Source organism: Alligator mississippiensis, chromosome 3, assembly GCF_030867095.1.
Source record: "Alligator mississippiensis isolate rAllMis1 chromosome 3, rAllMis1, whole genome shotgun sequence".
In the NCBI taxonomy this organism is placed as follows: Eukaryota; Metazoa; Chordata; order Crocodylia; family Alligatoridae; genus Alligator; species Alligator mississippiensis.
The window spans coordinates 220,427,716-220,444,142 of record NC_081826.1 but is presented as its reverse complement, the minus strand read 5'-3'; the positions used below and the strand labels follow the sequence as shown (position 1 = coordinate 220,444,142).

At 38.0% G+C, this 16,427-nt stretch overlaps 1 long non-coding RNA gene across 1 annotated transcript; it reads right to left on the bottom strand.

Moving 5' to 3' along the window:
* Positions 1 to 478: 478 nt before the first annotated feature.
* LOC109280757 (uncharacterized) lies at positions 479 to 10,687 on the bottom strand. Its single transcript, XR_002087166.2, has 4 exons — positions 10,474 to 10,687; positions 5,018 to 5,237; positions 3,215 to 3,390; positions 479 to 2,513 (listed from the first exon to the last, which is right to left on the bottom strand). It is a non-coding gene; the product is annotated as an uncharacterized LOC109280757 (long non-coding RNA).
* Positions 10,688 to 16,427: the final 5,740 nt, after the last annotated feature.

Genomic DNA, 16,427 nt, shown 5'->3' with positions numbered 1-16,427 from the left:
TTTTCTTCTGCTTTCTTTGTTTATAACATGCAGCTATCAAAACAAAACATTTTGCTCAATGAATTCCATCTGACCTATCTGCTAACTTCAATTAGGATTTCCAGTATATGACGGGAGTGTAATATAAGTGCCATCTTTACTACAGCACTAATATTATTTTTCCTTAGCCCTGCATTGTGGGCTTCTTTTTTTTATAGTTGTTTTAATGGATTTTTTTTTGCCTTGAGGAGAAATTCAGTTTCATCTGTGATTTAAAGTAAAAAAAGAAGACGTTATAAAAAGTTGAACAATCCTTTTAAATTTTTACAAATAGCTTACTGTCAATGATATATTACATCTGGCTTCAGCACTATAACAAGTAGGTTCATTCCTCTAAAAGGTATCACATAGTTAAACATTTTTGGAACAATTAATGAAAGGAGCTTTTTTGTAAAAATAAATCCTGATTGTATATTGAATGCTGACTATTTCACACAGGTTCATTTCAGGCAGCATAAATTAATCTAGTAGTCAAGCGTTTAATGTCTTTATTCATTAGTGGCTACTTCAAACAAATGAAGCCTAACTTTCTGTTGGAACAAAAACTCATACGTACTTAATGTTTATAAAGAGTAAATTGAATTTTAGCTGCCGTAACTGTTTATAAACGTTATTTTACAATATTCACCCATCTCCATGGCTGGGAAGTGAAGTAGTATGGAATTCTCCACATTGGACTCTCAGTCCTCTTGCTTGTAGGCTCACCTTCCCACCCCTACTTCCCCCCAGGGACATACCAAATATACAAGGTATCAAAATGTGTCAGAAGGTATTATAAACCACCAGAAACTATACCTTTATCAAGGCAGGGAAAAGTATTTCTGAGGAATACACAAAATACTAAGACCACAGCAGATGAATGTTTATGAATCCACACACGCAGCTAGAAAAAATGCTCCAGGCAGAATTTAGAATCACTTAAATCCCTCAGTAGCTTCTCACATTGTTAAATTCTACTGGATTGTGGCCAAAGCATGGTTTATTTCGAATTCAGGTAAAGGTTGGGTTATAGATTTCCTCTTTGCAGTAGAACAAAGCCCAGAGTACTGGAGCCAGCCTAGAGGATTTGACCCCATCAGATAGGGGTAAATTTTTCTAATCTGTTTTTCAAATCTACTGAGCATTCTTTTCTGACGGGGTAGCTAAGCTTCGTAACCTTTCTAGCAACAGCCCAAACTTTTACATGGCAATGAGCCACAGGACACAAAACTTTTGAGATGTGCATTCCTTGGTCAATGACCTGTGCACAAGGTTCTGGCTCAAGTAGTTTGCTATTAAACGAGTTTCTTCAGGAGCTTTGTTTAAACTACTTGCAAGCCACATGCAGCTCATGGGCTGTGGTTTGACCACCCACCCATTTTATGAGGTGAAGAAATAATTGTAGAAGGTAGTGTCTTCCCTGCCATGTGTCTCTCATCATTGCCACCGGAACCAGAATAATTAAACTTTGCATCTTTAATTATTCTGGTTCAGGTGACAATTGCGTCTTTTCCACTAGATCAGTAGAAGTTCACATATAACATCAGTGGAGTTGGGTCTGTGCAGAAAGCTGCACGGTATTATCAGAAGCAATCTCTCAGCTTACTCTTAATATTCATCCCAGTAATGGATGAATATTAATATTTATTAGTTCTATTTATATAATGGATTGATTCAATACAATAACAGTCTTATTTAGCATTACATCTGTCTGCTGTTCACCAAAATTATTGATATGTCAGTTTGCAACATTGGAAACCTGGTACTATGAAAGGGAGATGTTTCAGGAAAATCATTAAAAGAACAAAAATTGTCTTGTCATGGATGTTGATGAGCTACAAATTGATTGGTACATCTGCTGTCACTCTGCTAAGAAAATATTTTTAACAGTTTACCATAAATCCCATGAGACAAATTCCATAAATGACAAAGTCTTCCTTTAGCTTTTTGAAATATCTTCATTCTTAGTGTAAATGCTTTCCAATCATGTTAGTGTTCAGTGGTTGTTTTCCTACATTAGAAATAGTGGTGAGGGCCATGTACTCCCATTAAGAAATCATGCTGGGTATTTCATTTAAGTAATATTTATAAGTTCAAATGGACAGATCAAATATTGACTGATATTAAATTAGTCACCACTCATGCAGTAAAGATCAAACTATTTGATATTTTGTTTAAAGCATGCAGGTGTGGGGGTTACTCCATAAAGGAACAGCTGAGATACAAGTTAATATTTATTCCTTAGGCAGAGTTTTATAGGTTTTAACTTAAATACAAGTAAGCCTATGCTATGCATTAACAAAAAAGACCAGATTGGTTTTAAAAAAAAGGTGTATACAAGTGGAATTACCTGTACTTCTACAAACAAAGTAGAGTTTGATTTGGGATAGGTATGATGAAAAAGAGAGTTCTACCCTGAGATATAAGCCTTCTGTCGCAGTAGCCTACATACTCTTCCCTGTGAGGGCTGGGCATGATTTGTTCTCTGTAGAATTCTGTAGACAGAAAATTGGAGAGGTGAAGTCTTGTCTAGCTGCTTTCCATTACATTGCATCCTGCTTCAACCATGGATATCCTGACTTAAAGTTAATTCTGCTTCAAGTAGCATTAATACCCACTGGGGCCCTTCCTGGATGCTACTATAGAATATATATATATTTGTTCCGTGCCTATTTCTTTTCTATGTACATTCCAGCTGTCACTAAGCACCTGAATTTGCATCTCACGTTAGATACTGCCTCTAAGAATCCTAAAGTATTCTGCAATAACCTGACTCTAGACTGTGGTTGCTGCTTGGAGAATCAGCTGGCATTTTCCCTGCCTGCTGGGATTGCTCTTGAAAAACTGAAAGGAAAACAAAAATCAAATGTCTTTCCTCATCCCCAAAAATCCAACTGTTCTATTCCACATTAGCATCAGGAAAATTGTTGTCAGGAGCTTTTGTCCATAAGTTAAGTATATGTATTTTCTATTTTCCAATTTTTTGTAGTTCTATTGTAAAAAATTATAAGATTAATGATGCATGGGTTCAAATTACAGCATATGATGAAATTAAGCACAAAGATTATATGAAATAATTAAATTATATTTTGCCTCTGAGGGATCATCTTTCTCAAGGGTTTTTTCATTCCTGTCGTAACTGAATTTAATGTATCATAATTATTTTTTTTTTAGATAATTTGTATAAAGCATTTACCTTGGCTAGAAAAGATGTTGTAGAGCAAAATGGAACACCCTTGACAGATGAATGCAGCAGGTAAGTTTTCAGGTGAATAGTCTCTTTCAAACTTACAAGGAAAGGTGGTATACAGACAGACTGGCATTTCGTTATATCATCCAACATTTTTGCATGCATAGCAAGAGAGTTTTTTTCTGTGAGAAAGAAAGAGCTTTGTAGCAGACAAAGTATCTGATTTGAAAAGTATCTACCCTTGTTGGGAAAAACAAAGGTGATTAAATACATTTTTAAAGAATATAATTATTAATTTTTTAGATAATATGAAAGCTTTCTGATCTCTGTTTAAACCAAGTTCTGACCTCATTCATAGGCTGTCAAAATGATTTTGCTGATGCTATGCTGGGAAATGACTAGCTACATGAATGCTGATTCCTCCTCCTTTCTTAAATGCAATAAAAGACATTTTAAAATATCTTGTAATAAATGAAAGCAACATAGTGGATGTTTTATGTTCAGAAGTAGTTAACTGCAAGAATTTGGTATTTTAATTGTCAATGCGCTAGCTAGTAAAAACCTAGGATTCTGGACTAGTGTAGGGATTGACATGACACCTTGTTCAATGACAACAAGGCTGTATTTACTACAAGTATTCAAAGTCAAGTGAGCCCAAACAAAATCAGAGTCCAGTAATTAGCTATAAGGTGATGATTTCTCACCAAACAGGTGATGAAGAGGTGGTCTGTTTCTCTTCAGCTTCTTGAATAAGCAGGGCAAAGCAGCAGCTGGTGTCACAGAGATTTCTTACATTTGAAGTGCACCCTGTTAGCTGTTTCATTTGCTTTTTTTTTTTATACCTTTAGTCCAGCATCTTCAAAGCATTCTTTTTATTGTGTAAATCAAGACAGAGTCCCAAGCAGTAATTAACAGAAACATCCTCTTAATCAAACTGCTCATTCTTGGTTATCAGAAAGTTCCAATTTCAATGAATTTACCTTCCTCAGTAACAAGAGGATATCCATTAGGTGTGTGCAAAGTGGGTCCTATTCAATTCGGATTCAGCCTGAAGCAGGGACAGTGATTCGATGCGTTGATTTGGATCACTATCCCTAATTCGATTCACCCAAATCCAAATCTGAATATTCAATGCTGATTCAGAGAATCAGTAATTCAGACATAGACACAGCTTTAAATGTTTTTTCTACATACCTTGAGATACCAGAGTGGCTTGTGAACTCTGCGGTGCTGGGGCAGGAGTGGGGGGGGAGGGGTCCTCCATGCGCTCGGCAACGAACCCAGAAGTGCACCAGAAGTACTTCCAGTCCACTTCTGAGTCCACTGGGGAGCTTGCAGGAGGGCCCCCCCCTGACTCCCCTGGCTCAGCGATTGGCCGTGGGGGAACCTGGGTGCCCCGCTAGACCCAGGAATCTCCAAATCTTTCTGAATATCTCCAAGTCGATTCAGTGGGTTCCAATTCGATTCAGAGAGATTAAAGGATCCTCTAAATCGATTCAGAGATTTGGCCACCAAAGCAGGCCAAATCTCCTCCAAATTGAATCAGGGACTGAAGCTTCAGACAGCCCTATTATCCATTTTTACCGAGTTTGGAATGTATCAAGAAACTGATTAACAACCAGGAAAAACACAAGTATCCTTGGAAAACATGGTAAATCATGAGGAAGCAACTAAAACTAAACAAAATCAGGAGGAGACACCTATCACATATGGAGAATGTCTCTCCCTGCACATAAACATGAATTAATTGCAAAAGAAATATTTACCATACTAATTAATCAAGGATAGACATTTCACATGGTTACATACCAGACAACTAGGAGTCTGCTTGAAATCATCATGAATGTAGTAAGATAAGATGAAAGGGATATATCATTATTTCTTCTCAGATGGCCAAGCCGTGAACTCGCATCCTCTTGCACCATGAAGTCAGCATCAGTAATTTGTATTTTAACTTTTGTGAGTAGGCCCCAGCTTAGCATGAGTTTCAGTCATCACAGTGAAGGTCTCATTATATCATTTCAGTTCGCTGTATAAGCATAAAGGCGGGTTTTTAATGCAAATTGTCACTTTTAGGAGTTTAAAATTTATTTTCAGTGAATTTTTTGTAATGGAATTTAAAGTGTGTTTCTTCAATGATCATTTCAGCCAGGGAATTAATTCAATAATCTATACCTAGAAAGTGGCAGAAACATAGACATAACAGAACTCAGTATTCTATTTAGTCAAATAACTGTGGAGAGATTGAGTGGTATTCACCCACATATAATCATATCTACAGCTTGGGAATGTAAATCACACTTCAGATTAAATAAGTTTGTACATTTAGGTGCATTTGCCATCAAAAGTACACAATACATTCTTATGTTTGTAAATTGACCAAGCTTGTATACTACATTGAATATCATTTTTACAGTAATAGAACATAAGAACTGCCATTTACTGGGTCAGACCATAGGTCCATCTTGCACAGTATCCTGTGTGAAACGGAGCAGAAAGTGGAGAAAGGAGACTGAACTGGACTTGACCATTTTTTCTCTGTTTCTCTCTTACTTGCAACCTCCAGCATTTAAGATCGAGGAAGTTCAGATCCAGAGGCTGTATCCCTAACTCCCATGCTCAGTAGCTACTTTCCTCCAAGAATTTCTCCAGTCCCTTTGTGAATCTGGCTAAACTGTCAGCTTCCACGACATCTAGTGGCAATGAGTTCCACACTTTCATGACATGCTATGTGAAAAAAATGTTGTTTCTGTTAGGTTTAAACTTAAAACCACCAAGTTTCATTTTATGACCTCTGGTTCTTGTATTGTGAGAGAATAAGTAATAAATCCATATTTACTTTCTCTTCACATTTACTATTGTGTAAACATGTCCTAACCCCCAAGCATTTTTTTTTCTAAACTGAATAGGCCTAGCATCTTTAGTCTCTTCTCATATGGAAGCCTTTCCATACCACTAATCATCCTTGTTGCCCTTCTCTGTACCTTCTCTACTTCTTCTATATCCTTTTAGAGGCTTGGGGACCAAGACTGGACAGGTTTCAAGGCGTGGATGCATCATGGACTCATAAAAAGGCATAATGATACTTTCTGTTTTGTTTACAGTTCCTTTCTAAATAACCCGTAACATTTTGTTTGCCTTTTCAAAGGCTGCTGAGCAATGAGCTGATGTTTTTAGTGAACTGTCCACAATGACTCCCAGATACTGCTGACCAATCTCCACGTAGGCACCAAAAGTGAGATAGATGGAAACAATGACTTCAAAGGGAAATAAGGCTGCGTACGCACATTCAAGTAATCTGGGAGAATTCTCCCAGGTTTGTTGTCCTTTTCCCGGAGCCATGTGTACAGGCATTTGAATGCTGAGTCCCTGGAAGAGTGGAGAGCTTGCAGTGCCACTGGTGTGCTTCCAGGGGGGAAAGGAGGCAGAAGAGGAGGGGAGGCCTCTTCACACATCTACTTGTCCTCTGCAGACTTGCTTAGTCTGCCTTGCAACAGAAGGCAGCAGTGCATAGGGCAGCCCTGATTGGTTGTCCCAGACTTTCCATGCCCATCCCTGCAACAAATGTGGGCATGGTGAAGGGAGCATGTTTTGCTCCGTGCTGGAACAATGAAGTCCAGCAAGCAACACACTATCTCCCTTCTTATGTTCTTATCTAGGATATAAATAGTATGTGGTGCCTCAAGTCAAGCATCCAAATATTCAGACATGTTTAAAAATATTTTAAAGTGTTGGTGACAGCCTTCCACCATTTGTATATGATTAACAGATACATTTTGTAAAGACTTGTATGGTAATTATGCTATGGTAATGTCATCTGATGCAGTTCTTTTAGACTCTTATTATAATTCAACAGTTTTATATTGATTTTCAAGCTCACTCTTGCTTTGAGTAAGCATATGCTTGGAACCAGTGAATTAAAAAACCAATTATTTTTATGGGGCATGGGAGCCATTTTGCAATTAGATCTGCAATCATATAAATCAGTGAGTCTCTGCTTTGAATGAAGAAATGATAACAACCAAGCTATGTAAGCATGGTTTTGGGGACCAAAAATCTTTGGCCAAAATGCTTAGTTGTTTTGCTGTCTCACAAGTATGTCATAGCACTGCAAGACTTTTTTTCATTCAGTTTGTGAAATGAAGTCACAAATCATTATAGTTACAATATGACCATCTCACTGAAGCTGCAGCTGCTAATGGGACTGATCCCATATGATTCTTAATAGTCCCTGCATGTGTATTCAGGTATCTGGATGATCTAAAATGTTCAGAATTTTCTAGAAACTATTAATCAATTCTTCTGTGTTAGAATTGTGGAAATGTCAAAAAGCAAACCAGAAAATCCAATCAACTGTGTTTAGTAATTCATTGCACAAATGTCACTTGAGCCTGAACTGACAAGAAAGTCTCCAGCTTTTCACAGCACAGTCCTACAGGAGACTGTTCCCTGATTTTGCTTAGTGAACCAACAAACAAATTAGTAATAAATGAGAATCTCTAGGGGCAAACAGCTCATTTATAACTGCCCAATGTGGGGTCCCTAAATAATGCAAGATCTGGAAATGGTACATTAAAAGTCTGGATATTGGGAACGAACAATATATTAAGAGGCAAGAGGCCAATGCTAAAGTCCATTACTCAGAATGTTGAGCAAAAATACACTTAAAGAGCCTCATTTTAAAACAGAGTTTTCTTTCATTAGTGAGCCGAAATAAAAATGCTACTTTAGTATATTTAACTATTTAACCCACTTTCACTAACCCAGTGACTTCCAACAAGTGTTTTCACTTAATATTAATAGTGAATTCAGTTTGGGTAAAATTGTCACCCTATTTCTCCAAGATAATGTTATGAGCAAAATTACACTCCTTACCTCTTTCAAATTTTTGCAGTGCTACTAAACATTTTAGTTAGAAACTGCATACTGTTTTAGTCAGGCTAGGAAAATCTGCTAGATTGTATAAACTTTTTTGAAATATAGCCCACAAACAGAGCTTAGACAAACAGTATTGATCATTCTGAAGTGCAGCACAGAAAAAAAATTACAGAAGCAGCACCACCGTTAAGGGCAAGAGCACTGCCTCCTGAATTACCAGTTACAGATTTGCCAGCTCCACATCAGTGGGTAACAAAATAATCAGTTTAGCAAAGCCAGTGTGTTAAATGTCTCCTTTGGTCTTTTCACTATCAGGCTGCAAAAACACAATGTTCATACATCCTAGTACTTCCTTCACCCTATGAAGTGTCTGACTGCAGGAAGAGAATGATGCCTGACAACAAAACTGATACCTTTACTTTCTTGTAGCCCCAGTTACTGTTCGGAACAAGCTAATTGGTGCCATATCAGCTTGGCTTTGTTCTCACATGGCTGGATTCTTTAGCAGTAAATCCTTACTCTGCTTTCTGCATGCCATTCCACAGCATATGGTAAAGTGAGCTTCAGCTCAAAATCTGCGCTTTATAGATAAAGATATTTTAGATATCTCTATTAGGGCTGTGCAAGATAGCTGTGTTGCAATTCGGTTTCGGATTTGGCTGTTTGGGAGGACAGTGATTCGTTTCGGTGTTTCAGATCACTGTCCCACTTTGTTTTGTTTGAATCTCCTCTGAATCTGTTTCAGACAGGCTGCAAGCTTAAAACAGCCCTACCTAGCTGGGCGGGACTTGGGGCCAGGGGCTGCAAAGCCCCAGCAGGGAGCAGGATGGAGCTATCTGGAGGAGATGGACACCAACAAGTTGTGGAGCAAGTAACTGAACTGAGTCTGGGAGGAATCAAGGTCCAGTGACTCCCAGACACGTCAACAGATCATTATAATTATGACTAGTCACCTGAAAGGAAAGAAGCAGAATGTAGGACTGGAGGAGCCCTGTGGAAGACCACCCCCTTGTAGGCGGACTAACTCTTGAGATACCATCTATCCTCCCAAAGATTATCATAACATCAAGAAGTGGCAAGCAAGAAGGAGGGGAAATGATGCAGAGGTCCTCATGATGATAATTTGACAAAGGGAGGCAAGGGGACCCACATGCCTGCAATGATTATCACCTCCATGCTCGTGGTGTTTGTGAGAGGATGCTAATGTTGGTTCATTTGTCTCCCCGCTGGATTCAAAGGATCTTCCACAGGCAGTATTGACAGTACTTCTGTAGCAATTTGAGGCATCTCCTGAACAAGTACCTCAGAGACAGAAAGATGCTAAGTGCTGAGTTGTATTGTACAGCAGTTACACACCCTGCCTGGTTTCTAAAATAGTTTGTAAAACCTGCCTCTGTTAAAAGAGGAAAATATATTGTTGAGATCTTTGCTGTGAAAGTTTCCCAAGTAAACCTCCTTAATCATGATAAAAGAATTAATTCGATGTTAAGAGTGTACTTGGTAGTCATGCTGGTCTGAAGAATACAAAAAACTAGAACTCTTGGTTCCAAAATGATACCTTTTATTAGACCAACTGGGAAATCACAAGAAAATTGTGCTTTTCTGCAAGCTTTCAGTAACAAAGTCCCTTCATTGGGCTCTGGGAAAAGTATAGATGGTACAAGATGGTAAAAAGTTCCCATAAGTAGGAAATAAACTTCAATTTGCATGGAGGGATCTGAAGATGGAAGACTTTCTCCTTCTGGGTCCATGAGAGTGTCTTTGTGAGCTGTGCTGAGTATCTCTTTGATGTGTAGATCAGGTAGAAAAGGACAATTGTCTTGTGATTTCCCAGTTGGTCTACTAAAAGGTATAATTTTGGAACCAAGAGTCCTAGTTTTTTCCTGTTTTCTTGTATCAGACCAACACGGCTACCAAGTACACTCCTGAAACATGGAAGATGCTGAATTTTAGCCGATTTTGGATTTTAAGCTTCATTGCAGAACAACAAAAAAGATTTTTACCTCCTTGCCTGCCATCTGACACCTCCACGGAAGGAATTCTACCTGAACTGTACAGTTATGCCTACTCTAGGAGGCTGTATGGATATGAACCATGGATATAAACATATGAACAATTTACTGCAGGGTAATTAGAACAAAAACTATAGTAAATGGTTTACAACTCTTTCATTGAGGGCTAAGTTAAAGTTTAGATTCTAGTTACCATGGGTTAAAGGTATGCATGTGAGCAGTTATCACAAAGCAGCTGATGCACAGAGAAGCTCCTGTGCTAAATTGTTTCCTCACATGATATTATTGTATGAAACAACAGCTGTGTAAGGCAATGTCTGTTTTTTGGAGGATCAAGAAGCTAGGAAATGTTTGGTTCCTCTATTTTCATTTTACCTTTTAGATGGGAATGCCAGGTAGATTGGAAAGTCAGAATTCCATAAACTCTGGGAAGTTTTATTTTTTCATTGTCTGCTGTTTCCATTATCTTGTTTGTTCTTCCACCTGGGAACTCTTTCCAGGTCTGCAATTTTCTCTGGTCCAGCTGTTCATAGCTTAAGAATGAATTCCCCATTTTCTTTCCAAACTCTCTCTCTTCTGTAAATGTGTTATGACCTATGATTCAGGAAAATACTTCAGTATATTCTTAAGGTCAACCTTACGATACACTACATTTAAACATCTGTTTAATTATTCTCTCAAAGAGAGCTGTTTTTCTGAATCAGGCCCTTATTCTAAAACACACCGTTTTAAAATGTTGTATGTTTCAACTACAAATTGATGATGCAGTCACACACACACACACACACCTTCCCCCCCCCTTATTCAATATGCAGAAAAAATATTAGATTGCTTTTCTATATAAAAATAATAAATCAAATAATTGATTAAATAAGCAGATATGTAACTGGAGTTATTTCTATGGATCAAGAACACCGTAATCCCATGTAGATTTAACTGTAGTACTCATATTTGCTTATTAATCAAAATATTTTTTTAAATCTGTCCTCATTTAGGCCATGCCACAAAACAAACGGTTTCACTGGCAGCTCTGTGCCTTGTTAATATAAAACTAAAATAATGTAAAATAAAACAGCATAAAATATAGTAACAATTCAAACAAGATCCATGATGTAGTAAACAACATTTATCGTCTTTTAATAACTATTCAGTGACTTATACTTAAATGGCACTACCATAATTAGTTGCAGATAGGTATCCACATAAAAAAGATCTTCACATTTGCCTCTGTTTAATATTACTATAAGCAGATGCATTAATAGGAGACTGAATGACCATAGGGAATACACCACCTTTGTCTTTGCAGGTCTGTTTCCATTATCAAAGGTACAAGTACCTTTCTAATATGGCATGGAAAATGCTGGTAAACAAGCTGTATACCTGCTATGTGGATAACTGAAGAATATCAGTTTCAAAAGCTTCTATTCCACCACTTTCCATGAACATTACATGTTTTATAGCAACATTTTTGCAATCAAAATGGTGAATTAAAACACAATTTGACCTATGTTAACTATGAACGTTACTACCAACACATTAAGTGAACAGAGTTCAGTTTGTATTCACCATATAGCTGGAAATCCTTTAAGTCAAGCCTTTAAAGTCAATCAACATATCGGCAATTTCAATAATATATACTATCAGTGTCTGGGAAAGTTAGTCTCACAGATTTACTTCTTGAAACAGAATCAGAGTTCTAGTAGAACTCTTAATATTTACAAGGTCAAAGTGGCTGTGTTTGTTTTTTTTGGGTGTTTTTTTTAATGCAAACTCTTTGATTCCAAATATCAATGTGTTTTTTCTGAGTAAAATTGATTTCTATATTAAATAAGGATTTTAATTTTTTTTTTCCAAGGGCCCAGTTCTACCACCTTTACCATCTTCACACTGAATGAATACTTTACTTTGTGAGCAGTTTAATTTTGTCCACTTATATGTTGCTTTTTGTACTATTTAAGGCTTTTCTGTGCTTTCTTCATCTTTTCTCTCTACTATCAATACTCCCTCTTTTCAAAATAAAGAAGTGTTAGAGGCCTGATTCTGAACCCCACCTCACAGTGGATAATGTGTTTGAAGTAGGGCTGCACGAAGCTTTGGGTGATGATTCAATTCGAAGGAGATTTGGCCCAATTTGGTGGCCGAATCTCCAAATCCAAATCGAATCAGGGGACCAATAAAAAGATCCAAATAGATTCAAAGCTCTCTGAATCTTTCCTAAAGATTTGGAGAGCTTCAATGATTCAGATAGTCCCCAGTGGCTGCAGCAGGGACTTGCAGCTGGACTCGGAACTGGTAAGTAAGGGGGCGGAGGAGGGGGGGCTTTTCTTTTTCCAAGTGCCAGGAGCCGGGGCAGGCAAACAGGCAGGGCAGTCATTGCTGGGCTTGGAGAGCAGGCAGGGGATGGACCTGGATGATTCGGAGATTCAGAGATCCAGCAGCAGCTGAATCTCTGAATCAGATTTGGCCCATTGGAATCAATTTGGGACAGTGATTCAAATCACCAAATCGAATCACTGTCTCCTGAATCGACCAAATCTAAATCCAAAGCAAATACAGCTTTACACAGGCTTAGTTTGTAGTGGATTGTTATTGCTTGGTGAAACTAAGAGTTTATATATGTGCTTTGAGAGGCCTGGGGGGCTCATTAATCAGTGCAGCTCCAAGAGCCATGCTAATTAAAAGCGTCCAGAGTGTCATATATATCAGCATCTCTGCACTGAACAATGGTGGCGAGGCACTCTGAATTAAAGTTCGTCAAATGCTCAGGGATGCTGATACATATGACAGTGGAGGTAGCTGGAGCATGTTAATTCCCACGCTCCAGCAGATTTAATTAATCAAGTCTGCTCTGCTGGAATTACAGAACATCAGAGCAGGCTCCCTGCATGTGTATAGGTGCCCACAGTCTTTTTTTTCCCTAGGGCAAAACTGTACCTCACAGGAACCAACATAAACAATAAACAAACAAGTGAACAAATAACAAATGATTAAATCATAGCTTACAGTCCTTCCTCAGACCCCGAGAGGGCAACACTGCCTCTGTTCTTCTTCCGTGAGCACTGCAGCCTTCCCCCTCTCTCTCAGATCCCCACCCTGGGAGCTTCTAACTGCCTCTGGGCCAGGCAGTCATCCCTGTAGGCTGGCCTAGTCCTCCTTGGCAGGCAGACTATCCCCTTCTAACCACTTGCAGCTGGGCTGCAGCCCCTGAGCCATGCACCATGTTGCAATGTTACTCAGAAAGTAATCCCACTTTATCAAAAAACCCAGCTAAAGTAAAATAAATATATTGTAATTCTACTGACTTCCCCCAAATCATCAATGTACCGTCAAACATTTTCCTCTTTATAACAAGAGGGTTTTTTCATGCATGTACCTCCCTGGATAGGTGCAGTAGGTACAACAAAATAACACGTATGGTGATGAGAGCAGAAGAGATGTAAGACCATACCATGATGAACATTAAAGAATACTAAACAATTGGAAGACAACAGATCCCCACATAGTTACAGCTATGCTACATGGGATGGGACAGAAGTAGTTAACATGTATATTTCAGAAAGAGAAGGGAGGAAGCACAAGGCAATTACAGAGTTAACACAAAGCAATTACAGAGTTAACAAATTCCTTCATGTCTTTGCCAGCTGTATAGTCCTGTAAACTTCTGAGTTCAGCCAACAAGACTTCGCAGAACTTCCCAACTGTTTCTTAAAAGCCTGAAGCAAGTATGAATACCCTGAGCTTGCCCTGCCAATGAGACTACTCTACGTGTGCTTATCATACAGCATGTTTTCATCGAGGCATTTTGTAATTGCAACCTGTCTAAGGAGGACTTTATTCATTATTTATTTTCTCCAATTAGCAATCATATAACATGAAAATTAAAGTTAATTGACTGAACCCATCAAGTTTATACACAGCTACCACAGGAATGACAAATGGGGAGGATTTTTGTTATACAGTATTTAAAATGGATCACTTAAAATGTTGCTCTAATTTTTTTGTGTGTTAAAAAATCCCAGTTCACAGATGATCCAATTACAAGTAATATTGTTGTACTGCAATCAAATGCACTTTTATTTCACCATAAAATGTACAGTTTTAATTATTATAATTGCTAAAATTATCCTTCTTCCCTGTAAATAACCATCTCTAATATACATAACACTTCAAGTGACTCAAATTAGCAATTAAAAGAACTGCTTTTTATTTTCAGTGTAACTGTGAAATTTTTTTGCTGTGGCAATAAATATAATTTAAGGAACCCAATTGGCTGTAACACATACTTTTATTAACTTTAAATGCAATACTTATCATAGTCAATTTCAGGAATGGTTTCTTCAGCCAAGATATAACCAAAAGATTGTTTAAAGTTGTATTGAGCTGTTCAAATTCACAGCCATATTATTCCCAAGGACTACGAGTTACTTAATTTCCATCAAAGATTAATTTAGAATATTAATACAAATTGTCAAGAATTGTATTTTTGAAAAAATGAAAAGTAAATGCAAGATAAATTATTCACTTGAACAGAACAAATGTAACTATTTCATCTCACCACCATTTGCAGAATGCTATTAAGGTTCAGGCCAGTATTAGCTTTCTCTGAAAAAGAAAGTAAATCTCTAGCTCTTTCCCTAGACATATAGCCTTAAAATGTAAATCAAGGCAAACTGATTAGCACTACTGTCAGAGGACAAGTCAATATGACACTTTTAAAAGGATGCAACTTGTCTCTCAATCCTATTAGAATTCTTTGAAAGGGTTGACAAAATAATGAATCAAAGAGAACCAGTGACATTATTGAAGATTTCTTAAAATACTCCCAGAAGAGTACTGGGGAAAAGTAGAAACCATGGAGTGAGAAGTAAAGTCCTGCCCTGGATTAATACATGATTAAATGACTTGAAAACAAAGCAAAAATAATCAATATCCATCTTGGAAAGAGATTAAATAGCATCACTATTTATTTACCATCTTCTAAATTGTCTAAATTGACAAACTTCTGACAATACAAGATTATTTTGCCTGATTAAACAGAAAGGATTATGAATCACTCTGGAAGAACATTAGCAACTAGATATAATCTGAGCATGGTAGATTAACCAAAGAGTGAACAGTAATCTTGGAAGGACTGATTTAAAATACTCACTCAGTGGCTCTAAAAGTGTAGAGACATAACAGGGCAGCTCTTCACCATGGGCAATGACAGTGCATAGAGCAGCAATGGCTGCCAGTGACAATGGCACAGACAGCTACAAGCTGTGATGTAGGCTATTTTTGTGCCCCCTCTAAAAACAATGCCTAGGGCTAATGCCTCAGACCCTTCCCCCTCTCCCTCCCCCACTACTGGCTCTAAATACATTCTTATGGGTCTCTAAACAATTGTATTGAATGAATCCTGGACCAAAGGAAGTGAGGATTTTTTTTCAAACAATTTGAATGGAAATTATTTACATTTTGTTGGTACATATATTCTTTGGTGAGGAGAGAATTGTAAATGCCAGAAATGAAGGTAAGACAGGTCAGAAACCCAAATATCAAGTCACCCAAACTGGAGTTCTCTCTAAATTGTGTTCTTCCTCTTCAAAAAGATAGGAATCAGATGAGAAACAGGAATCCAGATCCAGGCTGAGATTTTGAAATACTACTCTCATGGCCCTGCCAAAATTCAATTTAATTATGATCCAAAGGTCTAGGTTGAACTTCTCTTTTCAATAACATTATGGCAGAATTAATATTTATAGGAATCAGAATTTATTCCTAAACAAGCATGTATACATATAGCAAAACAAGAGATACCCCTCCCTTCTGGTCCTCCACTTTACCATTGCCTCAGACAATGGGGCCTAGCCTTTTTGGCAAGCATGACACAAATTAAGCCTCCCTCCCTCTCCAAGTGCCACTCTAATATTCTTCCACTACCCAATTTGCCACTCTGCTTTCTGTTCCCTGACTTGTTCTTGCTGCTCCTCTGCCTTTTGCTTCTTGCCCTATTTACTGTTCTGCTGTCTGCTCCCTCCCCAATCTGCCACAAGCCACACAAGAGATTGTCTCCACCACCTGTAGTACACATGCCACAGGCTGGCCTCTCCTGGCCTAGGCTGAAGGGGGGAGGGAGGGATCAGAGGATCATGGTAGAGCTAAGGGGATGTACAGATGAGCATGCTAACTTCTGCTCCTGGAGAACTGATAGAAACAATAATAAAAATAAATTGTTTAATATATTGACAAATAGAACTTGCTGGGGAGGAACACAGCTTTGTCAAAGGGAAATCATGACTCATCAACCTACTGGAGTTCTTTGAGGGTGCCAGTAAGCAGATGGATCA